Source organism: Schistocerca americana, chromosome 3 (genome assembly GCF_021461395.2).
Source record: "Schistocerca americana isolate TAMUIC-IGC-003095 chromosome 3, iqSchAmer2.1, whole genome shotgun sequence".
Taxonomy (NCBI): Eukaryota; Metazoa; Arthropoda; class Insecta; order Orthoptera; family Acrididae; genus Schistocerca; species Schistocerca americana.
The window spans coordinates 4,269,723-4,294,802 of record NC_060121.1 but is presented as its reverse complement, the minus strand read 5'-3'; positions in this window follow the sequence as shown (position 1 = coordinate 4,294,802).

The following is a 25,080-nucleotide window of genomic DNA, read 5'->3' as shown; positions in this document are numbered from 1 at the left end:
TGCCTCGGGCACCTTATGGTCGTTCTCCTGTGAGTCTAGATTCTCGAATCCGACGCAAAAATGATAGTTAATTGTAACGTTCAGGGCCTCGTAATGACGATGGAACACTCAAATTGCGTCGAGATTCAATACATCGGCCTCCAGCCGACTTGTCTCCAAGGGTCTGTTGCTGCCTCGGGCACCTTATGGTCGTTCTCCTGTGAGTTTAGATTATCGAATCCGACGCAAAAATGATAGTTAATTGTAACGTTTAGGGCCTCCTAATGACGATGGGACCCTTAAATTACGTCGAGATTCAATACATCGTCCTCCAGCCGACTTGCTCCATGGGGATATTACTGCCTCCGGCCTCTTATGCTCGCTCTCATGTGAGTCTAGATTTTCGAATCCGACGCGAAACTGATTGTTAATTGTAACGTTCAGGGCTTCCTAATGACGATGGGACACTCAAATTGCGTCGAGATTCAATACATCGTCCTCCAGCCGACTTATCTCCATGGGGATATTACTGCCTCCGGCCTCTTATGTTCGCTCTCATGTGCGTCTAGATTTTCGAATACGACGCGAAACTGATTGTTAATTGTAACGTTCAGGGCCTCCTAATGACGATGGAACTCTCAAATTGTGTCGCGATTCTATACATCGTCCTCCAGCCGACTTGTCTCCAAGGGTCTATTGCTGCCTCGGGCACCTTATGGTCGTTGTCTTGTGAGTCTAGATTTTCGAATCCGACGCATAAATGATAGTTAATTGTAACGTTCAGTGACTCCTAATGACGATGGAACACTCAAATTGCGTCGAGAGTCAATACATCGACCTCCAGTCGACTTGTATCCAAGGGGATATTGCAGTCTCGTGCACCATATGATCCTTCTCCTGTTAGTAGATTTTTGAATCCGACGCTAAAATGATAGTTAACTGTAACGTTCAGGGCCTCCTAATGCCGATGGAACACTCAAATTGCGTCGAGATTCAATACATCGGACTCCAGCCGACTTGTCTCCAAGGGGATAACGCTGCCTCGGGCACCACATGGTCCGTCTCCGGTGATTCTACGTTTTCGAATCCGACGCAAAACTCATAGTTAATTGTAACGTTCAGGGCCTCCTAATGACGATGGAGCACACAAATTGAGTCGAGATTCAATACATCGACCTCCAGCCGACTTGTCTCCAAGGGTCTATTGCTGCCTCGGGCACCTTATGGTCGTTCTCCTGTGAGTCTAGATTCTCGAATCCGACGCAAAAATGATAGTTAATTGTAACGTTCAGGGCCTCGTAATGACGATGGAACACTCAAATTGCGTCGAGATTCAATACATCGGCCTCCAGCCGACTTGTCTCCAAGGGTCTGTTGCTGCCTCGGGCACCTTATGGTCGTTCTCCTGTGAGTTTAGATTATCGAATCCGACGCAAAAATGATAGTTAATTGTAACGTTTAGGGCCTCCTAATGACGATGGGACCCTTAAATTACGTCGAGATTCAATACATCGTCCTCCAGCCGACTTGCTCCATGGGGATATTACTGCCTCCGGCCTCTTATGCTCGCTCTCATGTGAGTCTAGATTTTCGAATCCGACGCGAAACTGATTGTTAATTGTAACGTTCAGGGCTTCCTAATGACGATGGAACACTCAAATTGCCTCGAGATTCAATACATCGGCACTCAGCCGATTTGTCTCCAAGGGTCTATTGCTGCATCGGGCACCGTATGGTCGTTCCCCTGTGAGACAACATTTTAGAATCCGACGCAAAACCGATAGTTAAATGTAACGTTTAGGGCCTCCTAATGCCGATGGGACCCCATAAATTGCGTCTAGATTCAATACATCGTCCTCCAGCCGACTTGCCTCCATGGGGATATTACTGCCTCCGGCCTCTTATGCTCGCTCTCATGTGAGTCTAGATTTTCGAATCCGACGCGAAACTGATTGTTAATTGTAACGTTCAGGGCTTCCTAATGACGATGGAACACTCAAATTGCCTCGAGATTCAATACATCGGCATTCAGCCGATTTGTCTCCAAGGGTCTGTTGCTGCCTCGGACACCTTATGGTCGTTCTCCTGTGAGTCTAGATTTCCGAATCCGACGCAAAAATGATAGTTAATTGTAACTTTCAGGGCCTTGTAATGACGATGGAACACTCAAATTGCGTCGAGATTCAATACATCGGCCTCCAGCCGAATTGTCTCCAAGGGTCTATTTCTGCCTCGGGCACCTTATGGTCGTTCTCCTGTGAGTCTAGATTTTCGAATCCGACGCAAAACTGATAGTTAATTGTAACGTTCAGGGCCTTGTAATGACGATGGAACACTCAAATTGCGTCGAGATTCAATACATCGGCCTCCAGCCGACTTGTCTCCAAGGGTCTATTGCTGCCTCGTGCACCATGTGATCCTTCTCCTGTTAGTAGATTTTTGAATCCGACGCTAAAATGATAGTTAACTGTAACGTTCAGGGCCTCCTATTGGCGATGGAACACTCAAATTGCGTCGAGATTCAATACATCGGCCTCCAGCCGACTTGTCTCCTATGGTCTGTTGCTGCCTCGGGCACATTATGGTCGTTCTCCTGTGAGTCTAGATTTTCGAATCCGACGCAAAAATGATAGTTAATTGTAACGTTCAGGGCCTTGTAATGACGATGGAACACTCAAATTGCGTCGAGATTCAATACATCGGCCTCCAGCCGACTTGTCTCCAAGGGTCTGTTGCTGCCTCGGGCACCTTATGGTCGTTCTCCTGTGAGTTTAGATTATCGAATCCGACGCAAAAATGATAGTTAATTGTAACGTTTAGGGCCTCCTAATGACGATGGAACACTCAAATTGCGTCGAGATTCTATACATCGGCCTCCAGCCGACTTGTCTCCAAGGGTCTGTTGCTGCCTCGGGCACCTTATGGTCGTTCTCCTGTGAGTTTAGATTATCGAATCCGACGCAACAATGATAGTTAATTGTAACGTTTAGGGCCTCCTAATGACGATGGGACACTCAAATTGCGTCGAGATTCAATACATCGTCCTCCAGCCGACTTATCTCCATGGGGATATTACTGCCTCCTGCCTCTTATGTTCGCTCTCATGTGAGTCTAGATTTTCGAATACGACGCGAAACTGATTGTTAATTGTAACGTTCAGGGCCTCCTAATGACGATGGAACTCTCAAATTGTGTCGAGATTCTATACATCGTCCTCCAGCCGACTTGTCTCCAAGGGTCTATTGCTGCCTCGGGCACCTTATGGTCGTTGTCCTGTGATTCTAGATTTTCGAATCCGACGCATAAATGATACTTAATTGTAACGTTCAGGGACTCCTAAAGACGATGGAACACTCAAATTGCGTCGAGAGTCAATACATCGACCTCCAGTCGGCTTGTATCCAAGGGGATATTGCAGTCTCGTGCACCATATGATCCTTCTCCTGTTAGTAGATTTTTGAATCCGACGCTAAAATGATAGTTAACTGTAACGTTCAGGGCCTCCTAATGCCGATGGAACACTCAAATTGCGTCGAGATTCAATACATCGGCCTCCGGCCGACTTGTCCCCAAGGGTCTATTGCTGCCTCGGGCACCTTATGGTCGTTCTCTTGTAAGTCTAGATTTTCGAATGCGACGCAAAAATGATATTTAATTGTAACGTTCAGGGCCTCCTAATGCCGATGGAACACTCAAATTGCGTCGAGATTCAATACATCGGCCTCCAGCCGACTTGTCTCCAAGGGGATAACGCTGCCTCGGGCACCACATGGTCCGTCTCCGGTGATTCTACGTTTTCGAATCCGACGCAAAACTCAAAGTTAATTGTAACGTTCAGGGCCTCTTAATGACGATGGAGCACACAAATTGAGTCGAGATTCAATACATCGACCTCCAGCCGACTTGTCTCCAAGGGTCTATTGCTGCCTCGGGCACCTTATGGTCGTTCTCCTGTGAGTCTAGATTCTCGAATCCGACGCAAAAATGATAGTTAATTGTAACGTTCAGGGCCTCGTAATGACGATGGAACACTCAAATTGCGTCGAGATTCAATACATCGGCCTCCAGCCGACTTGTCTCCAAAGGTCTGTTGCTGCCTCGGGCACCTTATGGTCGTTCTCCTGTGAGTTTAGGTTATCGAATCCGTCGCAAAAATGATAGTTAATTGTAACGTTTAGGGCCTCCTAATGACGATGGGACCCTTAAATTGCGTGGAGAATCAATACATCGTCCTCCAGCCGACTTGTCTCCATGGGGATATTACTGCCTCCGGCCTCTTATGCTCGCTCTCATGTGAGTCTAGATTTTCGAATCCGACGCGAAACTGATTGTTAATTGTAACGTTCAGGGCTTCCTAAAGACGATGGAACACTCAAATTGCTTCGAGATCCAATACATCGGCATTCAGCCGATTTGTCTCCAAGGATCTATTGCTGCCTCGGGCACCGTATGGTCGTTCCCCTGTGAGACAACATTTTAGAATCCGACGCAAAACTGATAGTTAAATGTATTGCTCAGGGCCTCTTAATGACGATGGAACACTCAAATTGCGTCGAGAGTCAATACATCTTCCTCCAGCCGACTTGTCTACAAGGGGATATTGCTGCCTCGGGCCCCATGTGGTCCGTGTCCTGTGAGTCTAGATTTTCGAATCCGACGCGAAACTGATAGTTAATTGTAAGGTTCAGGGCCTCCTAATGACGATGGAACACTCAAATTGCGTCGAGATTCAATACATCGGCCTCCAGCGGACTTGTCTCCAAGGGGATATTGCTGTCTCGGGCACCATATGATCCTTCTCCTGTTAGTAGATTTTCGAATCCGACGCTAAAATGATAGTTAACTGTAACGTTCAGGGCCTCCTATAGCCGATGGAACACTCAAATTGCGTCGAGATTCAATACATCGGCCTCCAGCCGACTTGTCTCCAAGGGTCTATTGCTGCCTCGTGCACCATGTGATCCTTCTCCTGTTAGTAGATTATTGAATCCGACGCTAAAATGATAGTTAACTGTAACGTTCAGGGCCTCCTATTGGCGATGGAACACTCAAATTGCGTCGAGATTCAATACATCGGCCTCCAGCCGACTTGTCTCCTATGGTCTGTTGCTGCCTCGGGCACATTATGGTCGTTCTCCTGTGAGTGTAGATTTTCGAATCCGACGCAAAAATGATAGTTAATTGTAACGTTCAGGGCCTTGTAATGACGATGGAACACTCAAATTGCGTCGAGATTCAATACATCGGCCTCCAGCCGACTTGTCTCCAAGGGTCTGTTGCTGCCTCGGGCACCTTATGGTCGTTCTCCTGTGAGTTTAGATTATCGAATCCGACGCAAAAATGATAGTTAATTGTAACGTTTAGGGCCTCCTATTGACGATGGAACACTCAAATTGCGTCGAGATTCAATACATCGGCCTCCAGCCGACTTGTCTCCAAGGGTCTGTTGCTGCCTCGGGCACCTTATGGTCGTTCTCCTGTGAGTTTAGATTATCGAATCCGACGCAAAAATGATAGTTAATTGTAACGTTTAGGGCCTCCTAATGACGATGGAACACTCAAATTGCGTCGAGATTCTATACATCGGCCTCCAGCCGACTTGTCTCCAAGGGTCTGTTGCTGCCTCGGGCACCTTATGGTCGTTCTCCTGTGAGTTTAGATTATCGAATCCGACGCAACAATGATAGTTAATTGTAACGTTTAGGGCCTCCTAATGACGATGGGACACTCAAATTGCGTCGAGATTCAATACATCGTCCTCCACCCGACTTATCTCCATGGGGATATTACTGCCTCAGGCCTCTTATGTTCGCTCTCATGTGAGTCTAGATTTTCGAATACGACGCGAAACTGATTGTTAATTGTAACGTTCAGGGCCTCCTAATGACGATGTAACTCTCAAATTGTGTCGAGATTCTATACATCGTCCTCCAGCCGACTTGTCTCCAAGGGTCTATTGCTGCCTCGGGCACCTTATGGTCGTTGTCCTGTGAGTCTAGATTTTCGAATCCGACGCATAAATGATACTTAATTGTAACGTTCAGGGACTCCTAAAGACGATGGAACACTCAAATTGCGACGAGAGTCAATACATCGACCTCCAGTCGACTTGTATCCAAGGGGATATTGCAGTCTCGTGCACCATATGATCCTTCTCCTGTTAGTAGATTTTTGAATCCGACGCTAAAATGATAGTTAACTGTAACGTTCAGGGCCTCCTAATGCCGATGGAACACTCAAATTGCGTCGAGATTCAATACATCGGCCTCCAGCCGACTTGTCTCCAAGGGTCTATTGCTGCCTCGGGCACCTTATGGTCGTTCTCTTGTAAGTCTAGATTTTCGAATGCGACGCAAAAATGATATTTAATTGTAACGTTCAGGGCCTCCTAATGCCGATGGAACACTCAAATTGCGTCGAGATTCAATACATCGGCCTCCAGCCGACTTGTCTCCAAGGGGATAACGCTGCCTCGGGCACCACATGGTCCGTCTCCGGTGATTCTACGTTTTCGAATCCGACGCAAAACTCATAGTTAATTGTAACGTTCAGGGCCTCCTAATGACGATGGAGCACACAAATTGAGTCGAGATTCAATACATCGACCTCCAGCCGACTTGTCTCCAAGGGTCTATTGCTGCCTCGGGCACCTTATGGTCGTTCTCCTGTGAGTCTAGATTCTCGAATCCGACGCAAAAATGATAGTTAATTGTAACGTTCAGGGCCTCGTAATGACGATGGAACACTCAAATTGCGTCGAGATTCAATACATCGGCCTCCAGCCGACTTGTCTCCAAGGGGATAACGCTGCCTCGGGCACCACATGGTCCGTCTCCGGTGATTCTACGTTTTCGAATCCGACGCAAAACTCATAGTTAATTGTAACGTTCAGGGCCTCCTAATGACGATGGAGCACACAAATTGAGTCGAGATTCAATACATCGACCTCCAGCCGACTTGTCTCCAAGGGTCTATTGCTGCCTCGGGCACCTTATGGTCGTTCTCCTGTGAGTCTAGATTCTCGAATCCGACGCAAAAATGATAGTTAATTGTAACGTTCAGGGCCTCCTATTGACGATGGAACACTCAAATTGCGTCGAGATTCAATACATCGGCCTCCAGCCGACTTGTCTCCAAGGGTCTATTGCTGCCTCGTGCACCATGTGATCCTTCTCCTGTTAGTAGATTATTGAATCCGACGCTAAAATGATAGTTAACTGTAACGTTCAGGGCCTCCTATTGGCGATGGAACACTCAAATTGCGTCGAGATTCAATACATCGGCCTCCAGCCGACTTGTCTCCTATGGTCTGTTGCTGCCTCGGGCACATTATGGTCGTTCTCCTGTGAGTGTAGATTTTCGAATCCGACGCAAAAATGATAGTTAATTGTAACGTTCAGGGCCTTGTAATGACGATGGAACACTCAAATTGCCTCGAGATCCAATACATCGGCATTCAGCCGATTTGTCTCCAAGGATCTATTGCTGCCTCGGGCACCGTATGGTCGTTCCCCTGTGAGACATCATTTTAGAATCCGACGCAAAACTGATAGTTAAATGTAAAACTCAGGGCCTCTTAATGACGATGGAACACTCAAATTGCGTCGAGAGGCAATACATCTTCCTCCAGCCGACTTGTCTACAAGGGGATATTGCTGCCTCGGGCCCCATGTGGTCCGTCTCCTGTGAGTCTAGATTTTCGAATCCGACGCGAAACTGATAGTTAATTGTAAGGTTCAGGGCCTCATAATGACGATAGAACACTCAAATTGCGTCGAGATTCAATACATCGGCCTCCAGCGGACTTGTCTCCAAGGGGATATTGCTGTCTCGGGCACCATATGATCCTTCTCCTGTTAGTAGATTTTCGAATCCGACGCTAAAATGATAGTTAACTGTAACGTTCAGGGCCTCCTAATGCCGATGGAACACTCAAATTGCGTCGAGATTCAATACATCGGCCTCCAGCCGACTTTTCTCCAAGGGTCTATTGCTGCCTCGGGCACCTTATGGTCGTTCTCTTGTAAGTCTAGTTTTTCGAATCCGACGCAAAAATGATTGTTAATTGTAACGTTCAGGGCCTCCTAATGCCGATGGAACACTCAAATTGCGTCGAGATTCGATACATCGGCCTCCAGCCGACTTGTCTCCAAGGGGATATCGCTGCCTCGGGCACCACATGGTCCGCCTCCGGTGATTCTGCGTTTTCGAATCCGACGCAAAACTCATTGTTAATTGTAACGTTCAGGGCCTCCTAATGACGATGGAGCACACAAATTGAGTCGAGATTCAATACATCGACCTCCAGCCGACTTGTCCTGAAGGTTCTATTGCTGCCTCGGGCACCTGATGGTCGTTCTCCTGTGAGTCTAGATTCTCGAATCCGACGCAAAAATGATAGTTAATTGTAACGTTCAGGGCCTTGTAATGACGATGGAACACTCAAATTGCCTCGAGATTCAATACATCGGCCTCCAGCCGACTTGTCTCCAAGGGTCTGTTGCTGCCTCGGGCACCTTATGGTCGTTCTCCTGTGAGTTTAGATTATCGAATCCGACGCAAAAATGAAAGTTAATTGTAACCTTTAGGGCCTCCTAATGACGATGGAACACTCAAATTGCGTCGAGATTCTATACATCGGCCTCCAGCCGACTTGTCTCCAAGGGTCTGTTGCTGCCTCGGGCACCTTATGGTCGTTCACCTGTGAGTTTAGATTATCGAATCCGACGCAAAAATGATAGTTAATTGTAACGTTTAGGGCCTCCTAATGACGATGGGACACTCAAATTGCGTCGAGATTCAATACATCGTGATCCAGCCGACTTATCTCCATGGGGATATTACTGCCTCCGGCCTCTTATGTTCGCTCTCATGTAAGTCTAGATTTTCGAATACGACGCGAAACTGATTGTTAATTGTAACGTTCAGGGCCTCCTAATGACGATGGAACTCTCAAATTGTGTCGAGATTCAATACATCGTCCTCCAGCCGAGTTGTCTCCAAGGGTCTATTGGTGCCTCGGGCACCTTATGGTCGTTGTCCTGTGAGTCTAGATTTTCGAATCCGACGCATAAATGATAGTTAATTGTAACGTTCAGGGACTCCTAAAGACGATGGAACACTCAAATTGCGTCGTGAGTCAATACATCGACCTCCAGTCGACTTGTATCCAAGGGGATATTGCAGTCTCGTGCACCATATGATCCTTCTCCTGTTAGTAGATTTTCGTATCCGACGCTAAAATGATAGTTAACTGTAACGTTCAGGGCCTCCTAATGCCGTGGAACACTCAAATTGCGTCGAGATTCAATACATCGGCCTCCAGCCGACTTGTCTCCAAGGGTCTATTGCTGCCTCGGGCACCTTATGGTCGTTCTCCTGTGAGTCTAGGTTTTCGAATCCGACGCAAAAATGATAGTTAATTGTAACGTTCAGGGCCTTGTAATGACGATGGAACACTCAAATTGCGTCGAGATTCAATACATCGGCCTCCAGCCGACTTGTCTCCAAGGGTCTGTTGCTGCCTCGGGCACCTTATGGTCGTTCTCCTGTGAGTCTAGATTTTCGAATCCGACGCAAAAATGATAGTTAATTGTAACTTTCAGGGCCTTGTAATGACGATGGATCACTCAAATTGCGTCGAGATTCAATACATCGGCCTCCAGCCGACTTGTCTCCAAGGGTCTATTGCTGCCTCGGGCACCTTATGGTGGTTCTCCTGTGAGTCTAGATTTTCGAATCCGACGCAAAACTGATAGTTAATTGTAACGTTCAGGGCCTTGTAATGACGATGGAACACTCAAATTGCGTCGAGATTCAATACATCGGCCTCCAGCCGACTTGTCTCCAAGGGTCTGTTGCTGCTTCGGGCACCTTATGGTCGTTCTCCTGTGAGTCTAGATTTTCGAATCCGACGCAAAAATGATAGTTAATTGTAACTTTCAGGGCCTTGTAATGACGATGGAACACTCAAATTGCGTCGAAATTCAATACATCGGCCTCCAGCCGACTTGTCTCCAAGGGTCTATTGCTGCCTCGGGCACCTTATGGTGGTTCTCCTGTGAGTCTAGATATTCGAATCCGACGCAGAACTGATAGTTAATTGTAACGTTCAGGGCCTTGTAATGACGATGGAACACTCAAATTGCGTCGAGATTCAATACATCGGCCTCCAGCCGACTTGTCTCCAAGGGTCTGTTGCTGCCTCGGGCACCTTATGGTCGATCTCCTGTGAGTTTAGATTATCGAATCCGACGCAAAAATGATAGTTAATTGTAAAGTTTAGGGCCTCCTAATGACGATGGAACACTCAAATTGCGTCGAGATTCAATACATCGGCCTCCAGCCGACTTGTCTCCAAGGGTCTGTTGCTGCCTCGGGCACCTTATGGTCGTTCTCCTGTGAGTTTAAATTATCGAATCCGACGCAAAAATGATAGTTAATTGTAACGTTTAGGGTCTCCTAATGACGATGGAACACTCAAATTGCGTCGAGATTCTATACATCGGCCTCCAGCTGACTTGTCTCCAAGGGTCTGTTGCTGCCTCGTGCACCTTATGGTCGTTCTCCTGTGAGTTTAGATTATCGAATCCGACGCAAAAATGATAGTTAATTATAACGTTTAGGGCCTCCTAATGACGATGGGACACTCAAATTGCGTCGAGATTCAATACATCGTCCTCCAGCCGACTTATCTCCATGGGGATATTACTGCCTCCGGCCTCTTATGTTCGCTCTCATGTGAGTCTAGATTTTCGAATACGACGCGAAACTGATAGTTAACTGTAACGTTCAGGGCCTCCTAATGCCGATGGAACACTCAAATTGCGTCGAGATTCAATACATCGGCCTCCAGCCGACTTGTCTCCAAGGGTCTATTGCTGCCTCGGGCACCTTATGGTCGTTCTCTTGTAAGTCTAGATTTTCGAATCCGACGCAAAAAATGATATTTAATTGTAACGTTCAGGGCCTCCTAATGCCGATGGAACACTCAAATTGCGTCGAGATTCAATACATCGGCCTCCAGCCGACTTGTCTCCAATTGATATCGCTGCCTCGGGCGCCACATGGTCCGTCTCCGGTGATTCTACGTTTTCGAATCCGACGCAAAACTCATAGTTAATTGTAACGTTCAGGGCCTCCTAATGACGATGGAGCACACAAATTGAGTCGAGATTCAATACATCGACCTTCAGCCGACTTGTCTCCAAGGGTCTATTGCTGCCTCGGGCACCTGTTGGTCGTTCTCCTGTGAGTCTAGATTCTCGAATCCGACGCAAAAATGATAGTTAATTGTAACGTTCAGGGCCTTGTAATGACGATGGAACACTCAAATTGCGTCGAGAGTCAATACATCGACCTCCAGTCGACTTGTATCCAAGGGGATATTGCAGTCTCGTGCACCATATGATCCTTCTCCTGTTAGTAGATTTTCGAATCCGACGCTAAAATGATAGTTAACTGTAACGTTCAGGGCCTCCTAATGGCGATGGAGCACTCGAATTGCCTCGAGATTCAATACATCGGCATTCAGCCGATTTGTCTCCAAGGGTCTATTGCTGCCTCGGGCACCGTATGGTCGTTCCCCTGTGAGTCAACATTTTAGAATCCGACGCAAAACTGATAGGTATTTGTAACGTTCAGGGCCTCCAAATGACGATGGAGCACTCAAATTGCGTCGAGATTCAATACATCGGCCTCCAGCCGACTTGCCTCCAAGGGGATATTGCTGCCACGGTATCCATGTGGTCCGTCTCCTGTGAGTCTAGATTTTTGAATCCGACGCGAAACTGATAGTTAATTGTAAGGTTCAGCGCCTCCTAATGACGATGGAACACTCAAATTGCGTCGCGATCCAATACATCGTCCTCCAGCCGACTTGTCTCCAAGGGTCTAATGCTGCCTCGGGCACCTAATGGTCGTTCTCTTGTAAGTCCAGATTTTCGAATCCGACGCAAAACTGGTAGTTCATTATAACGTTCAGGGCGACCTAATGGCGATAGAAGACTCAAATTGCGTCGAGATTCAATACATCGTCCTCCAGCCGATTTGTATCCAAGGGGATATTGCTGCCTCGGGCACCAAATGGTCCGTCTGCTGTGAGTCTAGATTTTCGAATCCGACGAAAAACTGATAGTTAATTGTAACATTCAGGGCCTCCTAATGACGATGGAACACTCAAATTGCGTCGCGATCCAATACATCGTCCTCCAGCCGACTTGTCTCCAAGGGTCTAATGCTGCCTCGGGCACCTTATGGTCGTTCTCTTGTAAGTCTAGATTTTCGAATCCGATGCAAAACTGATAGTTCATTATAACGTTCTGGGCGACCTAAAGACTTTGGAACACTCAAATTGTGTCGAGATTCAATACATCGTCCTCCAGCCGACTTGTCTCCAAGGGTCTATTGCTGCCTCGGGCACCTTATGGTCGTTGTCATGTGAGTCTAGATTTTCCAATCCGACGCATAAATGATAGTTAATTGTAACGTTCAGGGACTCCTAAAGACGATGGAACACTCAAATTGCGTCGAGAGTCAATACATCGACCTCCAGTCGACTTGTATCCCAGGGGATATTGCAGTCTTGTGCACCATATGATCCTTCTCCTGTTAGTAGATTTTCGAATCCGACGCTAAAATGATAGTTAACTGTAACGTTCAGGGCCTCCTAATGCCGATGGAACACTCAAATTGCGTCCAGATTCAATACATCAGCCTCCAGCCGACTTGTCTCCAAGGGTCTATTGCTGCCTCGGGCCACTTATGGTCGTTCTCTTGTAAGTCTAGATTTTCGAATCCGACGCAAAAATGATAGTTAATTGTAACGTTCAGGGCCTCCTAATGCCGATGGAACACTCGAATTGCGTCCAGATTCAATACATCGGCCACCAGCCGACTTGTCTCCAAGGGGATATCGCTGCCTCGGGCACCACATGGTCCGTCTCCGGTGATTCTACGTTTTCGAATCCGACGCAAAACTCATAGTTAATTGTAACGTTCAGGGCCTCCTAATGTCGATGGAGCACACAAATTGAGTCGAGATTCAATACATCGACCTCCAGCCGACTTGTCTCCAAGGGTCTATTGCTGCCTCGGGCATCTTGTGGTCGTTCTCCTGTGAGTCTAGATTTTCGAATCCGACGCAAAAATGATAGTTAATTGTAACGTTCAGGGCCTTGTAATGACGATGGAGCATTCAAATTGCGTCGAGATTCAATACATCGGCCTCCAGCCGACTTGTCTCCAAGGGTCTGTTGCTGCCTCGGGCACCTTATGGTCGTTCTCCTGTGAGTTTAGATTATCGAATCCGACGCAAAAATGATAGTTAATTGTACCGTTTAGGGCCTCCTAATGACGATGGGACCCTTAAATTGCGTCGAGATTCAATACATCGTCCTCCAGCCGACTTGTCTCCATGGGGATTTTACTGCCTCCGGCCTCTTATGTTCGCTCTCATGTGAGTCTAGATTTTCGAATCCGACGCGAAACTGATTGTTAATTGTAACGTTCAGGGCTTCCTAATGACGATGGAACACTCAAATTGCCTCGAGATTCAATACATCGGCATTCAGCCGATTTGTCTCCAAGGGTCTATTGCTGCCTCGGGCACCGTATGGTCGTTCCCCTGTTAGTCAACATTTTAGAATCCGACGCAAAACTGATAGTTAAATGTAATGCTCAGGGCCTCTTAATGACGATGGAACACTCTAATTGCGTAGAGAGTCAATACATCCTCCTTCAGCCGACTTGGCTCCAAGGGTCTATTGCTGCCTCGGGCGCCTTATGGTCGTTCTCCTGTGGGTCTAGATTATCGAATCCGATGCAAAAATGATAGTTAATTGTAACGTTTAGGGCCTCCTATTGGCGATGGAACACTCAAATTGCGTCGAGAGTCAATACATCGACATCCAGTCGACTTGTATCCAAGGGGATATTGTAGTCTCGTGCACCATATGATCCTTCTCCTGTTAGTAGATTTTCGATTCCGACGCTAAAATGATAGTTAACTGTAACGTTCAGGGCCTCCTAATGGCGATGGAACACTCAAATTGCGTCGAGATTCAATACATCGGCCTCCAGCCGACTCGTCTCCAAGGGTCTATTGCTGCCTCGGGCACCTTATGGTCGTTCTCCTGTGAGTCTAGATTATCGAATCCGATGCAAAAATGATAGTTAATTGTAACGTTTAGGGCCTCCTAATGACGATGGAACACTCAAATTGCGTCGAGATTCAATACATCGGCCTCCAGCCGACTTGTCTCCAAGGGTCTGTTGCTGCCTCGGGCACCTTATGGTCGTTCACCTGCGAGTTTAGATTATTGAATCCGACGCAAAAATGATAGTTAATTGTAACGTTTACGGCCTCCTAATGACGATGGGACACTCAAATTGCGTCGAGATTCAATACATCGTCCTCCAGCCGACTTGTCTCCATGCGGATATTACTGCCTCCGGCCTCTTATGTTCGCTCTCATGTGAGTCTAGATTTTCGAATCCGACGCGAAACTGATTGTTAATTGTAACGTTCAGGGCTTCCTAATGACGATGGAACACTCAAATTGCGTCGAGATTCAATACATCGGCATTCAGCCGATTTGTCTCCAAGGGTCTATTGCTGCCTCGGGCACCTTATGGTCGTTCTCCTGTGAGTTTAGATTATCGAATCCGACGCAAAAATGATAGTTAATTGTAACGTTTAGGGCCTCCTAATGACGTTGGAACACTCAAATTGCGTCGAGATTCAATACATCGGCCTCCAGCCGACTTGTCTCCAAGAGTCTGTTGCTGCCTCGGGCACCTTATGGTCGTTCTCCTGTGAGTTTAGATTAACGAATCCGACGCAAAAATGATAGTTGATTGTAAAGTTTAGGGCCTCCTAATGGCGATGGGACACACAAATTGCGTCGAGATTCAATACATCGTCCTCCAGCCGACTTGTCTCCATGGGGATATTACTGCCTCCGGCCTCTTATGTTCGCTCTCATGTGAGTCTAGATTTTCGAATCCGACGCGAAACTGATTGTTAATTGTAACGTTCAGGGCCTCCTAATGACGATGGAACTCTCAAATTGCGTCGAGATTAAATATATCGTCCTCCAGCCGACTTGTCTCCAAGGGTCTATTGCTGCCTCGGGCACCTTATGGTCGTTCCCCTGTGAGTCTAGATTTTCGAATCCGACGCAAAAATGATAGTTAATTGTAACTTTCAGGGCCTTCTAATGACGATGGAACACTCAAATTGCGTCGAGATTCAATACATCGGCCTCCAGCCGACTTGTCTCTAAGGGGATATCGCTGCCTCGGGCACCACATGGTCCGTCTCCGGTGATTCTACGTTTTTGAATCCGACGCAAAACTCATAGTTAATTGTAACGTTCAGTGCCTCCTATTGGCGATGGAACACTCAAATTGCGTCGAGATTCAATACATCGGCCTCCAGCCGACTTGTCTCCAAGGGGATATTGCTGTCTCGGGCACAATATGATCCTTCTCCTGAGAGTCTAGATTTTCGAATCCGACGTAAAAATGATAGTGAATTGTAACTTTCAGCGCCTCCTAATGACGATAGAAGACTCAAATTGCGTCGAGATTCAATACATCGCCCTCCAGCCGATTTGTCTCCAAGGGGATATTGCTGCCTCGGGCACCAAATGGTCCGTCTGCTGTGAGTCTAGATTTTCGAATCCGACGAAAAACTGATAGTTAATTGTAACATTCAGGGCCTCCTAATGACGATGGAACACTCAAATTGCGTCGCGATCCAATACATCGTCCTCCAGCCGACTTGTCTCGAAGGGTCTAATGCAGCCTCGGGCACCTTATGGTCGTTGTCTTGAAAGTCTAGATTTTCGTATCCGACGCAAAACTGATAGTTCATTATAACGTCAGGGCGACCTAATGACGATGGAACACTCAAATTGCGTCGATATTCAGTACATCGGCCTCCAGTCGATTTGTCTCCAAGGGGTATATTGCTGTCTCGAGCACCGTATGAACTTCTCCTGTGAGTAGATTTTCGAATCCGACGCTAAAATGATTGTTAATTGTAACGTTCATGGCCTCCTAATGACGATTAAACACTCAAATTGCGTCAAGAATCAATACATCGGTTTCCAGCCGACTTGTCTCCAAGGGTCTATTGCTGCCTCGGGCACCTTATGGTCGTTCTCCTGTGAGTTTAGATTAACGAATCCGACGCAAAAATGATAGTTAATTGTAACGTTTAGGGCCTCCTAATGACGATGGAACAATCAAATTGCGTCGAGATTCAATACATCGGCCTCCAGCCGACTTGTCTCCAAGGGTCTGTTGCTGCCTCAGGCACCTTCTGGTCGTTCTCCTGTGAGTTTAGATTATCGAATCCGAGGCCAAAATGATAGTTAATTGTAAGGTTTAGGGCCTCCTAATGACGATGGGACACTCAAATTGCGTCGAGATTCAATACATCGTCCTCCAGCCGACTTGTCTCCATGGGGATATTACTGCCTCCGGCCTCTTATGTTCGCTCTCATGTGAGTCTAGATTTTCGAATCCGACGCGAAACTGATTGTTAATTGTAACGTTCAGGGCCTCCTAATGACGATGGAATTCTCAAATTGCGTCGAGATTCAATACATCGTCCTCCAGCCGACATGTCTCCATGGGGATATTACTGCCTCCGGCCTCTTATGTTCGCTCTCATGTGAGTCTAGATTTTCGAATCCGACGCGAAACTGATTCTTAATTGTAACGTTCAGGGCCTCCTAATGACGATGGAACTCTCAAATTGCGTCGAGATTCAATACATCGTCCTCCAGCCGACTTGTCTCCAAGGGTCTATTGCTGCCTCGGGCACCTTATGGTCGTTCCCCTGTGAGTCTAGATTTTCGAATCCGACGCAAAAATGTTAGTTAATTGTAACGTTCAGGGCCTTCTAATGACGATGGAACTCTCAAATTGCGTCGAGATTCAATACATCGGCCTCCAGCCGACATGTCTCCAAGGGGATATCGCTGCCTCGGGCACCACATGGTCCGTCTCCGGTGATTCTACGTTTTCGAATCCGACGCAAAACTCATAGTTAATTGTAACGTTCAGGGCCTCCTATTGGCGATGGAACACTCAAATTGCGTCGAGATTCAATACATCGGCCTCCAGCCGACTTGTCCTCAAGGGGATATTGCTGTCTCGGGCACAATATGATCCTTCTCCTGTGAGACTAGATTTTCGAATCCGACGTAAAAATGATAGTGAATTGTAACTTTCAGCGCCTCCTAATGACGATAGAAGACTCAAATTGCGTCGAGATTCAATACATCTTCCTCCAGCCGATTTGTCTCCAAGGGGATATTGCTGCCTCGGGCACCAAATGGTCCGTCTGCTGTGAGTCTAGATTTTCGAATCCGACGAAAAACTGATAGTTAATTGTAACATTCAGGGCCTCCTAATGACGATGGAACACTCAAATTGCGTCGCGATCCAATACATCGTCCTCCAGCCGACTTGTCTCGAAGGGTCTAATGCTGCCTCGGGCACCTTATGGTCGTTGTCTTGTAAGTCTAGATTTTCGAATCCGACGCAAAACTGATAGTACATTATAACGCCAGGGCGACCTAATGACGATGGAACACTCAAATTGCGACGATATTCAGTACATCGGCCTCCAGTCGATTTGTCTCCAAGGGGTATATTGCTGTCTCGAGCACCGTATGAACTTCTCCTGTGAGTAGATTTTCGAATCCGACGCTAAAATGATTGTTAATTGTAACGTTCATGGCCTCCTAATGACGATGAAACACTCAAATTGCGTCAAGAATCAATACATCGGTTTCCAGCCGACTTGTCTCCAAGGGTCTATTGCTGCCTCGGGCACCTTATGGTCGTTCTCCTGTGAGTTTAGATTATCGAATCCGACGCAAAAATGATAGTTAATTGTAACGTTTAGGGCCTCCTAATGACGATGGAACACTCAAATTGCGTCGAGATTCAATACATCGGCCTCCAGCCGACTTGTCTCCAAGGGTCTGTTGCTGCCTCAGGCACCTTCTGGTCGTTCTCCTGTGAGTTTGGATTATCGAATCCGACGCAAAAATGATAGTAAATTGTAACGTTTAGGGCCTCCTAATGACGATGGGACACTCAAATTGCGTCGAGATTCAATACATCGTCCTCCAGCCGACTTGTCTCCATGGGGATATTACTGCCTCCGGCCTCTTATGTTCGCTCTCATGTGAGTCTAGATTTTCGAATCCGACGCGAAACTGATTGTTAATTGTAACGTTCAGGGCCTCCTAATGACGATGGAATTCTCAAATTGCGTCGAGATTCAATACATCGTCCTCCAGCCGACATGTCTCCATGGGGATATTACTGCCTCCGGCCTCTTATGATCGCTCTCATGTGAGTCTAGATTTTCGAATCCGACGCGAAACTGATTGTTAATTGTAACGTTCAGGGCCTCCTAATGACGATGGAACTCTCAAATTGCGTCGAGATTCAATACATCGTCCTCCAGCCGACTTGTCTCCAAGGGTCTATTGCTGCCTCGGGCACCTTATGGTCGTTCCCCTGTGAGTCTAGATTTTCGAATGCGACGCAAAAATGTTAGTTAATTGTAACGTTCAGGGCCTTCTAATGACGATGGAACTCTCAAATTGCGTCGAGATTCAATACATCGGCCTCCAGCCGACATGTCTCCAAGGGGATATCGCTGCCTCGGGCACCACATGGTCCGTCTCCGGTGATTCTACGTTTTCGAATCCGACGCAAAACTCATAGTTAATTGTAACGTTCAGGGCCTCCTATTGGCGATGGAACACTCAAATTGCGTCGAGATTCAATACATCGGCCTCCAGCCGACTTGTCCTCAAGGGGATATTGCTGTCTCGGGCACAATATGATCCTTCTCCTGTGAGACTAGATTTTCGAATCCGACGTAAAAATGATAGTGAATTGTAACTTTCAGCGCCTCCTAATGACGATAGAAGACTCAAATTGCGTCGAGATTCAATACATCTTCCTCCAGCCGATTTGTCTCCAAGGGGATATTGCTGCCTCGGGCACCAAATGGTCCGTCTGCTGTGAGTCTAGATTTTCGAATCCGACGAAAAACTGATAGTTAATTGTAACATTCAGGGCCTCCTAATGACGATGGAACACTCAAATTGCGTCGCGATCCAATACATCGTCCTCCAGCCGACTTGTCTCGAAGGGTCTAATGCTGCCTCGGGCACCTTATGGTCGTTGTCTTGTAAGTCTAGATTTTCGAATCCGACGCAAAACTGATAGTACATTATAACGCCAGGGCGACCTAATGACGATGGAACACTCAAATTGCGACGATATTCAGTACATCGGCCTCCAGTCGATTTGTCTCCAAGGGGTATATTGCTGTCTCGAGCACCGTATGAACTTCTCCTGTGAGTAGATTTTCGAATCCGACGCTAAAATGATTGTTAATTGTAACGTTCATGGCCTCCTAATGACGATGAAACACTCAAATTGCGTCAAGAATCAATACATCGGTTTCCAGCCGACTTGTCTCCAAGGGTCTATTGCTGCCTCGGGCACCTTATGGTCGTTCTCCTGTGAGTTTAGATTATCGAATCCGACGCAAAAATGATAGTTAATTGTAACGTTTAGGGCCTCCTAATGACGATGGAACACTCAAATTGCGTCGAGATTCAATACATCGGCCTCCAGCCGACTTGTCTCCAAGGGTCTGTTGCTGCCTCAGGCACCTTCTGGTCGTTCTCCTGTGAGTTTGGATTATCGAATCCGACGCAAAAATGATAGTAAATTGTAACGTTTAGGGCCTCCTAATGACGATGGGACACTCAAATTGCGTCGAGATTCAATACATCGTCCTCCAGCCGACTTGTCTCCATGGGGATATTACTGCCTCCGGCCTCTTATGTTCGCTCTCATGTGAGTCTAGATTTTCGAATCCGACGCGAAACTGATTGTTAATTGTAACGTTCAGGGCCTCCTAATGACAATGGAACTCTCAAATTGCGTCGAGATTCAATACATCGTCCTCCAGCCGACTTGTCTCCAAGGGTCTATTGCTGCCTCGGGCACCTTATGGTCGTTCTCCTGTGAGTCTAGATTTTCGAATCCGACGCAAAAATGATAGTTAATTGTAACGTTCAGGGCCTTCTAATGACGATGGAACACTCAAATTGCGTCGAGATTCAATACATCGGCCTCCAGCCGATTTGTCTCCAAGGGGATATCGCTGCCTCGGGCACCACATGGTCCGTCTCCGGTGATTCTACGTTTTCGAATCCGACGCAAAACTCATAGTTAATTGTAACGTACAGGGCCTCCTATTGGCGATGGAACACTCAATTTGCGTCGAGATTCAATACATCGTCCTCCACCCGATTTGTATCCAAGGGGATATTGCTGCCTCGAGCACCAAATGGTCAGTCTGCTGTGAGTCTAGATTTTCGAATCCGACGAAAAACTGATACTTAATTGTAACATTCAGGGCCTCCTAATGACGATGGAACACTCAAATTGCGTCGCGAACCAATACATCGTTCTCCAGCCGACTTGTCTCCAAGGGTCTTATGCTGCCTCGGGCACCTTATGGTCGTTCTCCTGTGAGTCTAGATTATCGAATCCGATGCAAAAATGATAGTTAATTGTAACGTTTAGGGCCTCCTAATGACGATGGAACACTCAAATTGCGTCGAGATTCAATACATCGGCCTCCAGCCGACTTGTCTCCAAGCGTCTGTTGCTGCCTCGGGCACCTTATGGTCGTTCACCTGCGAGTTTAGATTATTGAATCCGACGCAAAAATGATAGTTAATTGTAACGTTTACGGCCTCCTAATGACGATGGGACACTCAAATTGCGTCGAGATTCAATACATCGTCCTCCAGCCGACTTGTCTCCATGGGGATATTACTGCCTCCGACCTCTTATGTTCGCTCTCATGTGAGTCTAGATTTTCGAATCCGACGCGAAACTGATTGTTAATTGTAACGTTCAGGGCTTCCTAATGACGATGGAACACTCAAATTGCGTCGAGATTCAATACATCGGCATTCAGCCGATTTGTCTCCAAGGGTCTATTGCTACCTCGGGCACCGTATGGTCGTTCCCCTGTGAGTCAACATTTTAGAATCCGACGCAAAACTGATATTTAAATGTAATGCTCAGGGCCTCTCAATGACGATGGAACACTCAAATTGCGTCGAGAGTAAATACATCTTCCTCCAGCCGACTTGTCTACAAGGGGATATTGCTGCCTCGGGCTCCATGTGGTCCGTCTCCTGTAACTCTAGATTTTCGAATCCGACGCAAAACTGGTAGTTCATTATAACGTTCAGGGCCTCCTAATGACGATGGAACACTCAAATTGCGTCGAGATTCAATACATCGGCCTCCAGCCGACTTGTCTCCAAGGGGATATTGCTGTCTCGGGCACAATATGATCCTTCTCCTGTGAGTCTAGATTTTCGAATCCGACGCAAAAATGATAGTGAATTGTAACGTTCAGCGCCTCCTAATGACGATAGAAGACTCAAATTGCGTCGAGATTCAATACATCGTCCTCCAGCCGATTTGTCTCCAAGGGGATATTGCTGCCTCAGGCACCAAATGTTCCGTCTGCTGTGAGTCTAGATTTTCGAATCCGACGAAAAACTGATAGTTAATTGTATTATTCAGGGCCTCCTAATGACGGTGGAAACTCAAATTGCCCCGCGATCCAATACATCGTCCTCCAGCCGACTTGTCTCCAAGGGTCTAATGCTGCGTCGGGCACCTTATGGTCGTTCTCTTGTAAGTCTAGATTTTCGAATCCGACGCAAAACTGATAGTTCGTTATAACGTTCAGGGCGACCTAATGACGATGGAACACTCAAATTGCGTCGATATTCAATACATCGGCCTCCAGTCGATTTGTCTCCAAGGGGTATATTGCTGTCTCGAGCACCGTATGAACTTCTCCTGTGAGTAAATTTTCGAATCCGACGCTAAAATCATAGTTAATTGTAACGTTCAGGGCCTTGTAATGGCGATGGAACACTCAAATTGCGTCGAGATTCAATACATCGGCCTCCAGCCGACTTGTCTCTAAGGGGATATCGCTGCCTCGGGCACCACATGGTCCGTCTCCGGTGATTCTACGTTTTTGAATCCGACGCAAAACTCATAGTTAATTGTAACGTTCAGTGCCTCCTATTGGCGATGGAACACTCAAATTGCGTCGAGATTCAATACATCGGCCTCCAGCCGACTTGTCTCCAAGGGGATATTGCTGTCTCGGGCACAATATGATCCTTCTCCTGAGAGTCTAGATTTTCGAATCCGACGTAAAAATGATAGTGAATTGTAACTTTCAGCGCCTCCTAATGACGATAGAAGACTCAAATTGCGTCGAGATTCAATACATCGCCCTCCAGCCGATTTGTCTCCAAGGGGATATTGCTGCCTCGGGCACCAAATGGTCCGTCTGCTGTGAGTCTAGATTTTCGAATCCGACGAAAAACTGATAGTTAATTGTAACATTCAGGGCCTCCTAATGACGATGGAACACTCAAATTGCGTCGCGATCCAATACATCGTCCTCCAGCCGACTTGTCTCGAAGGGTCTAATGCAGCCTCGGGCACCTTATGGTCGTTGTCTTGAAAGTCTAGATTTTCGTATCCGACGCAAAACTGATAGTTCATTATAACGTCAGGGCGACCTAATGACGATGGAACACTCAAATTGCGTCGATATTCAGTACATCGGCCCCCAGTCGATTTGTCTCCATGGGGTATATTGCTGTCTCGAGCACCGTATGAACTTCTCCTGTGAGTAGATTTTCGAATCCGACGCTAAAATGATTGTTAATTGTAACGTTCATGGCCTCCTAATGACGATGAAACACTCAAATTGCGTCAAGAATCAATACATCGGTTTCCAGCCGACTTGTCTCCAAGGGTCTATTGCTGCCTCGGGCACCTTATGGTCGTTCTCCTGTGAGTTTAGATTATCGAATCCGACGCAAAAATGATAGTTAATTGTAACGTTTAGGGCCTCCTAATGACGATGGAACAATCAAATTGCGTCGAGATTCAATACATCGGCCTCCAGCCGACTTGTCTCCAAGGGTCTGTTGCTGCCTCAGGCACCTTCTGGTCGTTCTCCTGTGAGTTTAGATTATCGAATCCGAGGCAAAAATGATAGTTAATTGTAAGGTTTAGGGCCTCCTAATGACGATGGGACACTCAAATTGCGTCGAGATTCAATACATCGTCCTCCAGCCGACTTGTCTCCATGGTGATATTACTGCCTCCGGCCTCTTATGTTCGCTCTCATGTGAGTCTAGATTTTCGAATCCGACGCGAAACTGATTGTTAATTGTAACGTTCAGGGCCTCCTAATGACGATGGAATTCTCAAATTGCGTCGAGATTCAATACATCGTCCTCCAGCCGACATGTCTCCATGGGGATATTACTGCCTCCGGCCTCTTATGTTCGCTCTCATGTGAGTCTAGATTTTCGAATCCGACGCGAAACTGATTGTTAATTGTAACGTTCAGGGCCTCCTAATGACGATGGAACTCTCAAATTGCGTCGAGATTCAATACATCGTCCTCCAGCCGACTTGTCTCCAAGGGTCTATTGCTGCCTCGGGCACCTTATGGTCGTTCCCCTGTGAGTCTAGACTTTCGAATCCGACGCAAAAATGTTAGTTAATTGTAACGTTCAGGGCCTTCTAATGACGATGGAACTCTCAAATTGCGTCGAGATTCAATACATCGGCCTCCAGCCGACATGTCTCCAAGGGGATATCGCTGCCTCGGGCACCACATGGTCCGTCTCCGGTGATTCTACGTTTTCGAATCCGACGCAAAACTCATAGTTAATTGTAACGTTCAGGGCCTCCTATTGGCGATGGAACACTCAAATTGCGTCGAGATTCAATACATCGGCCTCCAGCCGACTTGTCTCCAAGGGGATATTGCTGTCTCGGGCACAATATGATTCTTCTCCTGTGAGACTAGATTTTCGAATCCGACGTAAAATTGATAGTGAATTGTAACTTTCAGCGCCTCCTAATGACGATAGAAGACTCAAATTGCGTCGAGATTCAATACATCTTCCTCCAGCCGATTTGTCTCCAAGGGGATATTGCTGCCTCGGGCACCAAATGGTCCGTCTGCTGTGAGTCTAGATTTTCGAATCCGACGAAAAACTGATAGTTAATTGTAACATTCAGGGCCTCCTAATGACGATGGAACACTCAAATTGCGTCGCGATCCAATACATCGTCCTCCAGCCGACTTGTCTCGAAGGGTCTAATGCTGCCTCGGGCACCTTATGGTCGTTGTCTTGTAAGTCTAGATTTTCGAATCCGACGCAAAACTGATAGTACATTATAACGCCAGGGCGACCTAATGACGATGGAACACTCAAATTGCGACGATATTCAGTACATCGGCCTCCAGTCGATTTGTCTCCAAGGGGTATATTGCTGTCTCGAGCACCGTATGAACGTCTCCTGTGAGTAGATTTTCGAATCCGACGCTAAAATGATTGTTAATTGTAACGTTCATGGCCTCCTAATGACGATGAAACACTCAAATTGCGTCAAGAATCAATACATCGGTTTCCAGCCGACTTGTCTCCAAGGGTCTATTGCTGCCTCGGGCACCTTATGGTCGTTCTCCTGTGAGTTTAGATTATCGAATCCGACGCAAAAATGATAGTTAATTGTAACGTTTAGGGCCTCCTAATGACGATGGAACACTCAAATTGCGTCGAGATTCAATACATCGGCCTCCAGCCGACTTGTCTCCAAGGGTCTGTTGCTGCCTCAGGCACCTTCTGGTCGTTCTCCTGTGAGTTTGGATTATCGAATCCGACGCAAAAATGATAGTTAATTGTAACGTTTAGGGCCTCCTAATGACGATGGGACACTCAAATTGCGTCGAGATTCAATACATCGTCCTCCAGCCGACTTGTCTCCATGGGGATATTACTGCCTCCGGCCTCTTATGTTCGCTCTCATGTGAGTCTAGATTTTCGAATCCGACGCGAAACTGATTGTTAATTGTAACGTTCAGGGCCTCCTAATGACAATGGAACTCTCAAATTGCGTCGAGATTCAATACAT